A 14,875-nucleotide genomic window follows, 5' to 3' on the forward strand; every position below is an offset into this window, starting at 1 on the left:
TGAGCAAGGAACTAAACAAAAGAAATGCAAATAAAATAAGCAAGGCAGGAAAGTCCATGAGACTCTTATCTCCAATAAACCACCAGAAAACCGGAAGTGGTGCTGTGGCTCAAGCAGTAGAGTGTTCACCTTGAACTGAAGAGCTGAGGGACAGCACCCAGGCCCAGAGTTCAAGCCCAAAACCAAACAACAACAACAAAAAAACGCAAGGCACCCGTGGGTCACACCTGTAATCCTAGCTGCACATTCAAAAAAAGGTGGGGGGGGGAGGCAAAATTTTAAAAAGAAACAATTGAATTTAAATTAAATTAAAAAGGAAATAAGACATTTACTACCAACAAATAGAATTGATAAGTCATGTATATTGGGTCCACTCAGAACACTTAGAACTCAATATTAATTCTGAATCCATAGTTTTAGCTAGCTATTGCTCTTTTAAGCTGAGATCTAGAAATTGAATTATTAATACAGAAGTTTTCTTAGATGTTTCTAATTCTTCTTTATTTAGCACCATAAATAATTTCTAATGGGGGGAGCATAAAATTCTCATAATTATATACAGAATGTGACCATGGTGGGAGAAAACCTTTCCTCTGTACTTTCATATTAATTCTTTTTTTTTTTTTTGTCGGCCGTGGGGCTTGAACTCTGGGCCTGGGCGCTGTCCCTCAGCTCTTCAGCTCAAGGCGAGTGCTCTACCACTTGAGCTACAGCGCCACTTCCGGTTTTCTGGTGGTTTATTGGAGATAGGAGCCTCACGGTCTCTCCTGCCCGGGCTGGCTTTGAACCGCGATCCTCAGATCTCAGCCTCCTGAGTAGCTAGGATTACAGGCGTGAGCCACCAGCGCCCGGCTCATATTAATTCTTTAACGTATTCAAGGAAACATATTCATAGAGATACTAAGGGTTTGAACCTATCCAATCCATATTGTCCTTTAGTGACTTCTGTTAACAACCTTTTCTGTGTCATTGCAATTGGAATCTTATCCATATACTAATCTTGAAATACTGAACTTCTTTAAACAGTGGATAACTTCATGGAATAGTGTAACATAATAAAGAAAACCTAACCTCTAGCATACTCAAGGCTATGGTACAAATATTCTTCCGTATTCTACCATCTGCTGGTGCCTCTTGTCAATGAGGAAAATAAGGGGGTTTGTGGTACCGAGGTTTGACTTAGTGCCTCGGGCTTATTGGACAGGTGCTCTACCACTTGAGCCCTGCCTCCATCCAAGGCAAATAATTTTTAGAAGGATAACTATTCAGGATAATGGATATATTAATTTCCTTGACTACAGTAGCAATTTCACTATGTATAAGTATCTAAAAACATGTTACATTTCAATATATACTATCAGTAAAATTAAATTAAAGACACCAACTCCCCTCAGATCCCTAACCACCTCAGGAAGGTGGGTATATCTTAAATTACATCAAGTCTATGATTACAGCACCTGTTCAAGAGCTGAAGAAAATATTTGGTGCCCAATGGCCAAGAAAGGATAAACTAAATGAAGCAGATCTTCCTTCAGGTAATAAAAGTCGTTTGCAAAGGAATAAAATGTTCTGATGTGTTCTTGTGCAGTAGACTGATTATAAATAATATTTCAAAACAGCTGGGAAGATTTAGTTTTTCCACCTTAGCAAAATATTTATCCCAATGCTGGTGGCTCACACCTATAATTCTAAACTATTCAAAAGGCTAAGATCTGATGATCATGGTTTGAAACAACCTGTGCACAAAAGTCCATGTAACTCTTATCTCCAATTAACCATAAAAACTGGAAGTGGAACTGTGGCTCAAGAAGTAGAACACCAACCCTGAACAAAAAAGGTAAATGAGAATGTAAGGTCCTGAGTTGGAGCTCCAGGACCAGCATATATACACAAAAACAAATAGACATTCATCTTAGTGAAGAAATAGGATTTTAGGTTGCTATTTTCAAATCAATGAAAAAATATAAAAGAAAACCCTTTATACTTTATAGTGCACTTGTTTTCAAATGCAAGTGTGAAAAACTGTTTACAATGTATGTATTCCATTTCATGATGGCACTAGATGGCCGACAATACAATTCTATTTTGTTTTCCTACCCAGGACACTTCATTTACACTGTATTACCTGACAATGCTTGGATGTTTGGTTTCTGACACATTGCTGATGAATAAGCAGTCATATATAGTTATGCACTTAACCAAGTTCTGCCACAGTATGACAAGAAGGAAAAGGCCCTATTTCACCCTTTTTTATTTTTTTTATTTTATTTATTTATTTATTTTTTTGTCAGTCGTGGGGCTTGAACTCTGGGCCTGGGCGCTGTCCCTCAGCTCTTCAGCTCAAGGCGAGTGCTCTACCACTTGAGCTACAGCGCCACTTCCGGTTTTTTCTGGTGGTTTATTGGAGATAGGAGTCTCACAGTCTCTCCTGCCCGGGCTGGCTTTGAACCGTGATCCTCAGATCTCAGCCTCCTGAGTAGCTAGGATTACAGGTGTGAGCCACCAGCACCCGGCACCCTTTTTTATTTTTGTCAGTCATGGGGTTTGAACTCAGGGCCTGGGTACTGTCCCTGAGCTTATGCATTCAAGACTAGTGCTCTACTACTTTTTTATTTTTCAAAAAAGGGAAATTCTTTATGCTGTTGGATTTGGTAATGGAAATTAAAATGCAACATAAAAAACAGAATCCATAAAAGAAAAGAAACTTATTAAATTGGGCTTATTACACTTAATTTTTTTCTCTGAAAAATACACTGCTAAAAGAATGAAAAGGCAAGCCATATGTTGAAAGAAAATATTTGTAAAACACATTTTTCATAAAGGTCTTGTATCCATGACATACAAAGAAATCTTAAAACTTGACAATAAATCTTATAATTGGCTCACACCTGTAATACTAGTGAATCAGGAGGCTGAGATCTGAGGATCACAGCTTGAATCCAGTCTGAGCAGAAAAGTCTCCAATTAACCAGTAAAAAGCCAGAAGCAGAGATGTGGTTCAAGTGGTAGAGTGCCAGCCTTGATTATAAAAGCCAAGCAGAGCATAAAGTCCTAAGTTCAATACCAATATACAAACACATGTCAAATCTTGACAACAAGATTTGAACAATCTCTAGATGTACAGGCCGGATGCAAGTGGCTCACAACTGTAATCTTAGCTACTCAGGAGGCTGAGATCTGAGGATCACAGTTCAAAGCAAGCCCAGGCAGGAAAGTCTGTGAGACACTTATCTCCAATAAACTACTCAGAAAAAGCTGGAAGTGGCACTGTGGCTCATGTGGTACAGGGCTAGCCTTGAGCAACAAAAATTCAGGGACAGAATCCAGGCCCCAAGTTCAAGCCTGGCAAAAAAAGGACTGGCAAGAAAGAGAGAGGGGGGGAAGAAAGAAAGGAAAGAAAAAGAAAAAGAAAGAAAAAGAGAAAGAAAGAAAGAAAGGAAGGAAGGAAGGAAGGAAGGAAAGAAGGAATGAAGGAAGGAAGGGAGAAAGAAAGGAACAAAAGAAAGAAAGAAAGAAAGAAAGAAAGGAAGGAAGGAAGGAAGGAAGGAAGGAAGGAAGGAAGGAAGGAAGGAAGGAAGCAGGAGGAGGAGGAGAGAAAGAAGAAGAAGACATGACGAACAGTTCTCTACTACTTTGAGCCACAGCATCACTTCTGGTTTTCTGCTTGTTAATTGGAGATAAGAATCTCACGGACTTTCGTGCTGGAACTGACTTTGAACCTCGATCCTCAGATCTCAACCCCCTGAGTAGCTAGGATTTCAGGTGTAGGACACCAGCTACCAGCTTCACCATTTATTTATTTATTTACTTATTTACTTATTTATTTATTTAATTGCTAATCCTTGGACTTGAACTCAGGGCCTGGGCTTTATCCTGGAGCCTCTCTGTGCTCAAGGCTAGTGCTCTACCACTTGAGCCACAGAGTTTTTTCTTTTTTTTTCTTTTTGGGTCTGGTCGTGGGCCTGAACTCTGGGCCTGGGCGCTGTCCCTCAGCTCTTCAGCTCAAGGCTAGAGCTCTACCACTTGAGCCACAGCGCCACTTCCGGCTTTTTTCCTTTTTGCTTATGTGGTGCTGAGGAATCGAACCCAGAGCCTCAGGCATGCAAGGCAAGCGCTCTACCACTGAGCCACCTTCCCAGCCCCCACAGAGCTTTTTCTGAGTAGTTTATTGGAGATAAGAATCCCACCAACTTCCACTGACTTTGAACCTTAATCCTCAGATCTCAGCCTCCTGAGTAGCTAGGATTACAGGCCTGAGCCATTGGCGCTGGGCCTTTTTTAATTCTTAAAGTGGTAAGTTTCTTAGCAAAGAAATGTGACAGAGAAAGAAGAACTCGTGGCTTGTTCCACAGGAAGGCAGTACTTCAGTTCATCTTCAGCCATCTTCAGAGTACAATTCCTCATCAGCCCATCTAGTAACTGGCCTTCAAGGTGGATGTGTAATCCCACAGTAGGGACCTGGACTCTGGATGACACTTGGACCAGGATTCACTCTTCCTCATGGGAGCTACAGGACCTGGGGGTGCTGGGAAACCCTGCTGAAGAGGCAGGAGAGCTTTTTACTGCCTTGTGATCAAAACCTTGAGCCATCAGAGCTGCTAGTGTTCCTGGACCTACCTTCCCCCCATCCCTTCCACTCCTCGCCATTCTTCCCATACTCCATCCTTACACCCCTCCCCCATCCTGCCTGGCTCTCTCACCAAGCCTACAAATGCATTTTGCAAGGACCTAGCAAGCTCCAACAGGCCCCTCAACTTTTTGTGGGCCAGTACTGAGGCTTGAATTGAGGGATTCAGTAGGCTGTTTTCTTCAAGGTTAGCACTCTACCACTAGAGCCACAGCTCCACATCCAGCTTTTTGCTGATTAATTGGAGATGAAAGTCTTTCCTGCCTGGCTGGATTTGAGCAGTGATCCTCAAATCCCACCCTCCTGAGTAATTAGGAATATAGGCCTGAGGTGTCTGTGCCTGGCCCATGGGTCCTTTTGTTCCAGTAGAGATAAAAGCTCTTGGGAGATGGGTGACCTCAAGACAAAGCTTTAGTGTGGATGCTAAAAGGATCACTGTGTCCAGTGGCCATCTGCTCTAGCAACACAGTGGCCCAGAAGCTGCCTTAAGGCTGCTCTCCCTTAGTCCCACCTATAGCTGCTGGACTGGACAGACTTGCTGCCTGTGCCATTACCCTGGCAACCAAATCCTGCTGTTGCACAGAAGTGAGTCAGGTGTAGCCAAGACTCTATGGCAAGCGCTTTACACTGAGCCACCTTCCCAGCCTGACTCTATGCTTTTTTTTTTAGAATAAATATATCCAAGAGAAGCCTTCAAAGTATATGAAACCTGAATTAAAACATCTTTCAAGGTGACCAATTTTGCCACCAATGTTACAGCCAAGTGTATTTGTATTAATGTGCTGTTTTCCTTTATTCTATATAATAAAACTTGTCACCCAAACACACACAAGTTTAATTTTCTCTCCACAAACAGTATCACAATACTTCAACTAGAATTAAGAAAAGAAGAAAACATATCTAGTACCTTAAAGTATAAAGCATTCTAAGAATATGAAAAAAGGGATTCTTTGCCTCATCCAACTGTTTATATTATAGCAAGTTTTTAAACACAAGCCTGAAAATTTTGTACTTTTAAACTACATTGTGAAATAAACCATTTTTCCCTTTCTTCTTTTGGTAGTTTGAATTAGGGTATCCTGTTAGGTTTTTATCACAGCACAATTTATGTTAGGTTTTCAAAGAAGTGGCCAAGTAAGAACCACACCATGCACATGGTATTTAGGTAAGGGGTAGGTTTATTCAGTAGACCGGCAGGCACCAGGCCATGTTGGCACTCCGGGCCCTAGGAAAAGAGAGTATCTGGCCTTGGGCTAGGCCTTATCTAGGGTAGGGGCAGGGAAGGGTGTGGTCACATTGAATCCAGGTGTGACCTCTTCCAGATGTGACCTTTTCTAGGTGTGCCAGTTGCCTAGGTAACGCAGGTACTGGGTGGAGACTTTGCTGTGAGGAGGGTGGAGTCTGCTCGCCATCCAGGAGCAGACCTTACATTTCCCACTTCTTGGGCAGGTACTTTTTTTTTTTTTTTTTTTTGTCGGTCGTGGGGCTTGAACTCTGGGCCTGGGAGCTGTCCCTCAGCTCTTCAGCTCAAGGCGAGCGCTCTACCACTTGAGCTACAGCGCCACTTCCGGTTTTCTGGTGGTTTATTGGAGGTAGGAGTCTCACGGTCTCTCCTGCCTGGGCTGGCTTTGAACCGCGATCCTCAGATCTCAGCCTCCTGAGTAGCTAGGATTACAGGCGTGAGCCACCAGCGCCCGGCTTGGGCAGGTACTTTTCAACTTGAGCTTTTTAACAAATGAGAAAGTGGGAAAGAAAATTACAGGACATAACCAAAAATTAAATGAAAAAAATGTATTTCAGGGGCAGAATGAGGAAAGGGATAATATTGAGCAAGATGTATTGTACTTACAGTTTTGTTGAATGATAAACCCTTTGTATTACTAAAGATAACAAAAATATAATTTAAAAAAAAGGAAACAAGCCAAGCACTGATGACTCATGCCTGTAATCCTTGTCACTCAGGAACCTGAGAACTGAGGATCATGGCTCAGAGCCAGTCCAAACAGAACAGTCTGTGAAACTCTTATCTAAAGTAAACTACCAAAAAAAGCCAAAAGTAGAGCTGTGTCTCAAGTGGTAGAGCCTTGAGCAAAAGACCTCAGGGACAGCACCCAGGCCCTGAGTTCAAACCCCATGACTGACAAAAATAAAAAGGAAAGAAAATGTATGTCAAATTTGTTATATTAATTAAATATTGAAAACAATATGATAATCCTTTTGTACAACACCTTACTAATAACAATAAAGTTTATTTAAAATTGAAAAGAAGAGGTTGACAATTTATGAATGAAATTTGTGGAATTTCTTCTTTCTCAACTATCTCAATAATGTAAATGTGCTGTTCAGGCATGAGGCAAATATGCATTTTTTTTTGTTTCACTTATTTACCTTTTTGTCGGCCTTGGGCCTGGGCACTGTCCCTCAGCCTTTCAGCTCAAAGCTAGTGCTCTACCACTTGAGCCACAGCACCACTTTCAGCTTTTTCCATTTATGTGGTGCTGAAGAATAAAATGCAGGACCTCAGGCATGCAAGGCAAGTGCTCTACCACTGAGCCACCTTCCCAGCCCCAAATATGTATTTTTTATGTTACAAGGTTAACTTTCATTCTGAAATATCTAATGTTTCAACATATACTAAATAATGAAATTCTGAAATACCTAATATTTCAACATATACTAACAAAAACTAAAATTAGAAATATAACTCCTATTGATTACTTATTCAGAAAAATATAGCTTCAAATGTATAATTAAAACTGTTGAGTCCTCAACTGTAATTATGTACTACATAAAACAAAATCCCATTTTATAACTCCATGGATCCAATTGCCACTTTGTATTTTAGACAGGTTTGCCTCTTCTACTAAATGAGTTGAAGTGATTACACCAAGATATATACTTCAAGAAGTTTAAAATGCAGCCTTTTGGCAAATTAGTGACTTAAAAACCTTTCTAACAGTACCAAATGCCATAGTGACTATACTTGCTATTTTGTAAAAAAAAAAAAAAATTAATAAAAGATACCTCCATTGTCAGACTAAAACTATAAACAATAAAGTCTCCATAACGTAAGTGTTGAATAAGCTAATGTGTATTTTTTTCCTATTATACTCAAATATATCTACAATCAGTAAAAACCTGGATCTAATAAGAGCTATTGATTCTGTTTGTTTTTTGACTTTTGCCCTTACTGGAACAAAGTATATTGGGAAAAGTATGTTATGCAGGGACATGGCAGAAATGTCTATACAAGAACCAATGTCAAAAAGAAAAATGCAAACTAATCTTTTAGGGTAACTAAATGAGAGGAAATGATTTAGTTTGATTTATTCAATTCTCATTGTTCTTCATTTTATGTGTGTGTGTGTGTTTGTGTGCATGCACACGCGTGCACGTGCTCACCAGTCCTGGGGCTTGAACTCAGGGCTTGGGCACTACCCCTGAGCTTGCTCAAAGCTAGCACTCTACCACTTGGGCCACAGCACCACTTCCAGCCTTTTCTGTTTATGTGGTACTGAGGAATTGAACCCAAGTCTTCATGCATGCTAGCCAAACACTCTACCACTAAGCCACATTCCCAGCCCATTGTTGGTGTGTGGTTTTTTATTCAAATTTCTGATAATATCATAATTTTTTTGCCCATGAATTTTCTGTAGCTCTGCTTGGCAGTTCATTGCAAAGCAGCCTGAAAATTAAAACTCTACTTTCGCTCTTGTGAGATTTATCCCAGAGGGCTGGGAAGGTGGCTCCCAGAGAGCTCTACCAAGCTTTCACAGTAAGAATTAGGCTGGTTCCCCAACAACAAATCCTCAAAGAAACAACTGCCCAATAAATAAGTGGGCTAAAGACTTAAAGAGAAACTTCTCTGAAGAGGAAACATTGAGATACCACCTCTCTCCAGTTAGAATGGCTAAAATTAAGAACTCTAATAACAACAGATGCTGGAGGGGATGTGGACAGAAGGGAACCTTACTGCATTGTTGGTGGGAGTGTAAACTTGTTCAACCACTTTGGAAAGCAGTATGGAGGTTCCTCAAAAGACTCCACATAGAGCTCCCCTATGACCCAGCAATCCCACTTTTGGGCATTTACCCAAATGTTTACAAACAAGACCACACTAAAGCTACCAGCATGACTATGTTTATTGCAGCATTATTTACTATAGCTAAGATATGGAACCAACCCAGATGCCCCTCAGTAGATGAATGGATCAAGAACATGTGGTATATATACACAATGGAATTCTATGCCTCCATCAGAAAGAATGACATTGCCCCCATTTGTTAGGAAATGGAAATACTTGGAAAAAATTATATTAAGTGAAGTAAGCTAGGCCCAAAGAAACATAGGTGCCATGGTTTCCCTTATTTGCAATATCTAGTATATGTCTGAGTCAAGCAGAAAAGGTCAGATAAGGTGATGTTAGGGAAATGAACCCTAAGATATGTATTCAAATGTTGTTTTTTCTTTCATGCGATTGTTTCTAACACATTTATAAGATTATTTCTTTGTTGCTTTGTATGTCCCTCCCCCACAGTATAACCCCTGCTTTCACTGTATTTGATGTCGGCATAATTTGTGGAGGGGAAGGGGAAAAACAAATAGTTTAAATAGGGATACAGGTGGACCCATTGCAACAATGAGATGTACAAGTTGTTATGTCGAAAATGAACTTTACAACTTTGGTGGGGGGGGGCGGGGAGGATTGGGCAGGGGGGCGGGGGGGAGGGGAGGATACAAAGGGATGGGAAAGGGAAACAAAGGAGGAGGCTACAATGCTTGATAAGAAATGTACTCCTTATCTTGTCCATGTAATTGTAACCCCTCTGTACAGTATTTTCACAATAAAAAAAAAAAGAATTAGGCTGGTGAATGTAACATTTTTTGTGCCTGTACTGGAGTTTGAATTCTGCCTGGGCACTGTACCTTACCTTTTACATTCAAGACCAGTATTCTACCTTGTGCCACAGATCTGCTTTTGGCTTTTTGGTGGTCAATTGGAGATTTCATAGGCTTTCCTGTCCAAGCTGGCTTCAAACCACAATGCTCAGATCTCAGTCTCCTGAGTAGCTAGGATTACAGATTACACTGGCCAGTAACATTTTTAAGTACAACGTATTGTTCATTCTTAACATATCCCACCCTCAAAAGAAAGTATTTGGACAGAGTGGTACATGCCTGTAATTCCAGCACTTAGGGGACTGAGACAAGAGAATCTAGAGCTTAAAGCCAGCTTTAGCTACATAACAATATTCTCACTCATAAAAAAAACTAAAAACATTCTAGACATTATTTTATCAGAGCCTTAATTTGATTTTGATTTGATTAGATCAAAACCTAACAAAAATATTAGAAGAAAAATAGGCAACTCCAACTCACTACAACTATCTTGTCTCAAAGGGAGAAAAATAAACCTAAGAGGCCACTGGTTAGTGGCCAGAGGCACAGGCCATTAAAAGACTGCGATCTACTATGGAGGCTGAGATCTAAGGAGCACGGTTTGAAGCTAGCCAGGGCAGAAAAGTCTGTGAGAATCTTATCTTCAATAAACTACTCAGAAAAAGCCAGAAGTGGTGCTGGGGCTCTAGTGGTAGAGTGCTAACCTTGAGCACAAAGAGGCTCAGGCAGCACCCAGGCTCTGAGGTCAAGCTCTAGGACTGGCAAAAAGAATTAAAAAAAAAAAAAAAAAAACAGATCTGGTCATAGCAACATGAACACTATTCCTCCAGCCAGGTGCTGGTGCCTCATGCCTGTAATTCTAGCTAGTGGGGAATCTGAAATCTGAGAATCATGCTCAAAGCCAATCTGGGCATAAAAGTCCCTGAGATTCTTACTTCTATTAACCAACAAAAAGCTGGAAGTAGAAGTGTGGCTCAAGTGGTAGAGCACCAGCCTTGAATGAAAAATCCAAGCAGAACTCTGAGACCCTAAATTTAAGCCCCATTATTGACATATACATAGAAAAAACTGGGCTGGGAAGGTGGCTCAGTGGTAGAGAGTTTGCCTTGCAATGCATGAGGCTCTGGGTTCGATTCCTCAGCACCACATAAGCAGAAAAAGCCGGAAGTGGCCCTGTGACTCAAGTGGTAGAGTGCTTGCCTTGAGCTGAAGAGCTGAGGGACAGTGCCCAGGCCCAGAGTTCAGGCCCCACAACCGGCAAAAAAAAAAAAAAAATACATAGAAAAAACTTCTGCCCCTCTCCCAAACCTAATTGTAACATCTCTCAAGGCCTATTGTGTGTGTGTGTGCACTTGTGTGTGTGCATGTGTGTGTGTGTGCACATGTGTGTATGTGTGTGTGTGTGCTCACGCGCACGCTGGTCCTCAGGCTTGAACTCAGGGCCTGGCCATGGTCTTTGAGTTATTAGCTTTTTTCTTTCTCTTAAGTCTAGTGCTCTACCACTTGAGCCACAGCTCTACCTCCAGCTTCTTTGATGCTAAACTGGAGATAAGAGTCTCAAAGACTTTCTTGTTCAGGCTGGACTCCAAAACTTTCTTGTTCAGCCTAGGCAAAAAAGTATATCACACCCTTATCTCCAATTAACCAGCATAAAGTCAGAATTGAAGCTGTGGCTCAAATGTTATAGTTTCAGTATCCAACCCAAAAAGCTAAGCAAGATCCTGAGGCCCAGTGGCTGGGAAGGTGGCTCAGTGGTAGAGCGCTTGCCTTGCATGCATGAGGCCCTGGGTTCGATTCCTCAGCACCACATAAGCAAAAAGAAAAAAGTCGGAAGTGGCGCTGTGGCTCAAGTGGTAGAGCGCTAGCCCTGAGCTGAAGAGCTAAGGGACAGCTCTGGACAGGCCCAGAGCTCAGGCCCCATGACCAGACCCCCCCCCAAAAACAACAACAACAACAACAACAACAAAGATCCTGAGGACCAGAGTTCAAGCCACAGTGCTGGCACAAAAACAAAACAAACAACAAAAGAAATTTCAAGAGAATGTTTTTTTTCCCTTCAGGTCCTGGGACTTGAACTCAGGGCCTGGGCTCTGTCCCTGAGCCTCTCTGCTCAAGGCTAGCACTCTACCACTTGAGCCACAGTGCCACTTCTAGGTTTTTCGGAGTAGTTTATCAGAGATAGTCTCACAGACTTCCTTGTTCAGGCTGGCTTTGAACCATAGGTGTGAGCCACCAGTGCCTGGCAAGAATGTTTAAAGTATCTTTCTATAAATGAAAATGAAAATAAATTTATCAAAATTAGTTGGATGTATTAAAAGCTTGGCTTATATGGGAATTTGTAGTGTTGCATGAATATTTTTTATTTTAATTAATTTATTATTATTATACAGGTGATATACAGAGAGGTTACAAGTACATGAGTCAGGTAATGCGTACATTTCCTTTCATACAGTGTCTTCTGTTCCCTCATTCTCTGCCAGTCCCTCCCCTGCTTCTCCATCCATGAGTTGTATAGGCTTCAGTGAGCTCCACTACTGCACTTTTTCACCATTTTCCCCCTCAAGTTCTGTGCTCTTTTCCCACCTTCCCGAAGATATACATGGGAATACACCATATATAAGGTAAAGTTGGCATGAATATTTTAAAACAAGAGAAATTTAAATTAATTGTTTAAGCTTTTATTTTAGAAAAGTTTTTTTTAAAGAGCAAATTAGTTGGGCATCAGTGGCTCTCACTTGTAATTCTAATTGAGGAGGCTGAGATCTGAGGATAGGGGTTCAAGCCTGTTTAGGTAGGAAAGTCCCTGAGACCCTTATCTCCAATTAGCCACTAAAAAGTGAGAAGTGGAGCTTGTAGTTCAAGTGGTAGAGCTCTTGTCTTGAGCAAAAATGCTCAGGGACATCTCCTAGGCTCTGAGTTCAATTCCCAGGAGAGGCACAAAAAAAGGAGAGCCAATTGGATCCATGTAGCCATAAGCACGCGTATACTATACAATTTTCAGAAATCAATGAAATAGTTTTTTTTTTTAATTTAACAGAATATCAACACAACTCGAAGCTGATTCTTTCAAAACATGAAAAGTTAGATGAATCTCTGGGTGGGAATGGGATAGACAAAGGCTAAGGGAGAGGATAAGGGAAGGAGTGACTCTCATCAAGATACATTGTACACAGTAACTGGACATGTTAAACTGAACCCCTTTTGTTTAACTATTTGAAGAAAACAAGAAAAAAATTAACTAAGTATCTCTCTAGATAAGTGAATCAAAGGGGGAAAAAAGGAGAAAGAGAAGAGGCGGAGTAGCAGCTTAGGGATTGGCTTTTTTGGGAAGGCGGGGACTTCAGGCTCCCTACGTTCAAGCAGCAGCGGTGCTCTCCGTACCGCGGCAGTTGGCTCTTCAGCTTTGAGAGGAGTCTTTCTCTGCCTAAGCCACCTGCTGCAGCTGAGCAGAGACTCCGGGGCTGCTGCTGCTCTGCTTGCCAACCGCGCCATCCGCACATCTACCATGAGGAACAATGAGCATTCCAGCCAGCGGCGCACCCAGAGGAAGTTTACCGTCTACAACTCCACCACCAGGGAGTTCCTGGGGCGCACTGCCCAAAACTGGGGTTTGCTCTTGCTTTTCTACCTGATTTTTTATGGGTTCTTGACAGCCCTCTTCACGCTTTCCATGTGGGTTATGCTGCAGACGCTGAATGATGATATGCCAAAGTACCGTGACCAGATTGTTAGTCCGGGACTTATGGTTTTTCCAAAACCAGCAATCGCATTGGACTATACATTGAGTGTGTCTGACCCACGTTCTTATGAAGGATACGTGAACGACCTGAGAAGGTTTCTGAAGGCTTATTCTCTAGAAGAACAGCAGAATCTCACAGCGTGTCCAGACGGAGCACTTTTTGAACAGAAGGGTCCAGTTTATGACGCATGTCGGTTTCCTGTTTTGTTACTTGAAGCATGCAGTGGTCTGAGTGATCCTGAGTTTGGCTATTCCCAAGGAAAACCATGCATCCTGGTGAAAATGAACAGAATCATCGGATTAAAGCCTCAAGGACAACCAAAGATAAGATGTGTTTCCAAGGATGAAAACATTGCCACCTTATCAACGTACCCCAAGGACGGGATTATAGACTTGAAGTATTTTCCATATTATGGAAAGAAACTGCACCGGGGTTATCTACAGCCCTTAGTTGCTGTCCAGGTCATTTTTGGGTCCAACGGGATTGAAAAAGAAGTCATCATCGAGTGCAAAATTGAAGGATCACCTAACCTGAAAAACCATGATAATCGTGACAAGTTTTTGGGACAAATTGCATTCAAAGTCATACTAAATGAATAGTTTTAAGTAGAATTGTCTTCTCCACAGAGCAAATGTGGCGTTATCAGAGAGCGTTCAATTTGTATCAGCTGGATCTGATACTGTAGAATTGTGAGAGTGGGTGAGGAAAGGTGATGTGGCACAGGACCCTGAGGTTATATAGTGTACTTTTAGCTCTAGCACTCCTTGTCCCCTGATCTCAGTGAACCAGTGTAATCACCGGATTTTGAGTGATGGAGTGGGAGTCTCGCCTCTCCCCCTCTTTGTATTATGGTTTCATTGCCAAGTGTGTAAAGCTTGCTGTGCTGTGCTGTGTAAATTTAACGCTGGTTAACTGTTAGATTTTGATGCTAATAACGTGTTAGGGATAAAATGGTACTTTGCCAAAATCAAGTGGCTTTAGGTTTGCCAAGAAATGTCTGTGGAGAAGTTCTGTATATAAAGAGAAGTAAAAGAAAATAAATATCATCTGAAAGTGCAACCTTGCTTTTGTGTGTGTAGTCATTTAGCAAATGCTCAATGAGCCTGGAACTTTGGAATTAAGAATCCAACATTTACGCTAAGGGACTGATGGCTCCTGTCTATAATTCTAACTAATCAGGAGGCTGAGATCTGAGAATTGAGGTTTAAAGCCAGCCTGGGCAGGAAAGTGTGTGAGACTCTGATCTCCAATTAACCACCAAAAAGCCAGAAGTGGAGTTGTGGCTCAAGTAACAGAGCACTAGTTTTGAGCAAAAACCTTAGAAATGGGGTGGGAGGTATGGCTCAATTGGTAGAGCACTAGCCAATGAGTGAAGGTATCATGTACTGAGTTCAAATCCTGTTCTCAGACCTATAAAAGCTCCAGGACAACACACAGGCCCTGATTTCAAGCCCCAGTCCAGGACATGGACACACACACACACACACACACACACACACACACACACACACACACACACACACACACTCCTAAGTTTTTGTTATAAAACATGTAAAAATACTAAAGGGAACTATTTTTTACCGCTGGGATTGAATCTCACAGATTAAAG

General features: G+C 41.5%; 1 pseudogene; it reads left to right on the forward strand.

The window, feature by feature from the left end:
* Positions 1–12,905: 12,905 nt before the first annotated feature.
* Positions 12,906–14,325, forward strand: LOC138839499 (sodium/potassium-transporting ATPase subunit beta-3 pseudogene; annotated as a pseudogene).
* The last annotated feature ends 550 nt before the right edge of the window (positions 14,326–14,875 follow it).

Source organism: Dipodomys merriami, unplaced genomic scaffold, assembly GCF_024711535.1.
Source record: "Dipodomys merriami isolate MVZ:Mamm:240054 unplaced genomic scaffold, mDipMer1.0.p SCAF_3, whole genome shotgun sequence".
Classification (NCBI taxonomy): Eukaryota; Metazoa; Chordata; class Mammalia; order Rodentia; family Heteromyidae; genus Dipodomys; species Dipodomys merriami.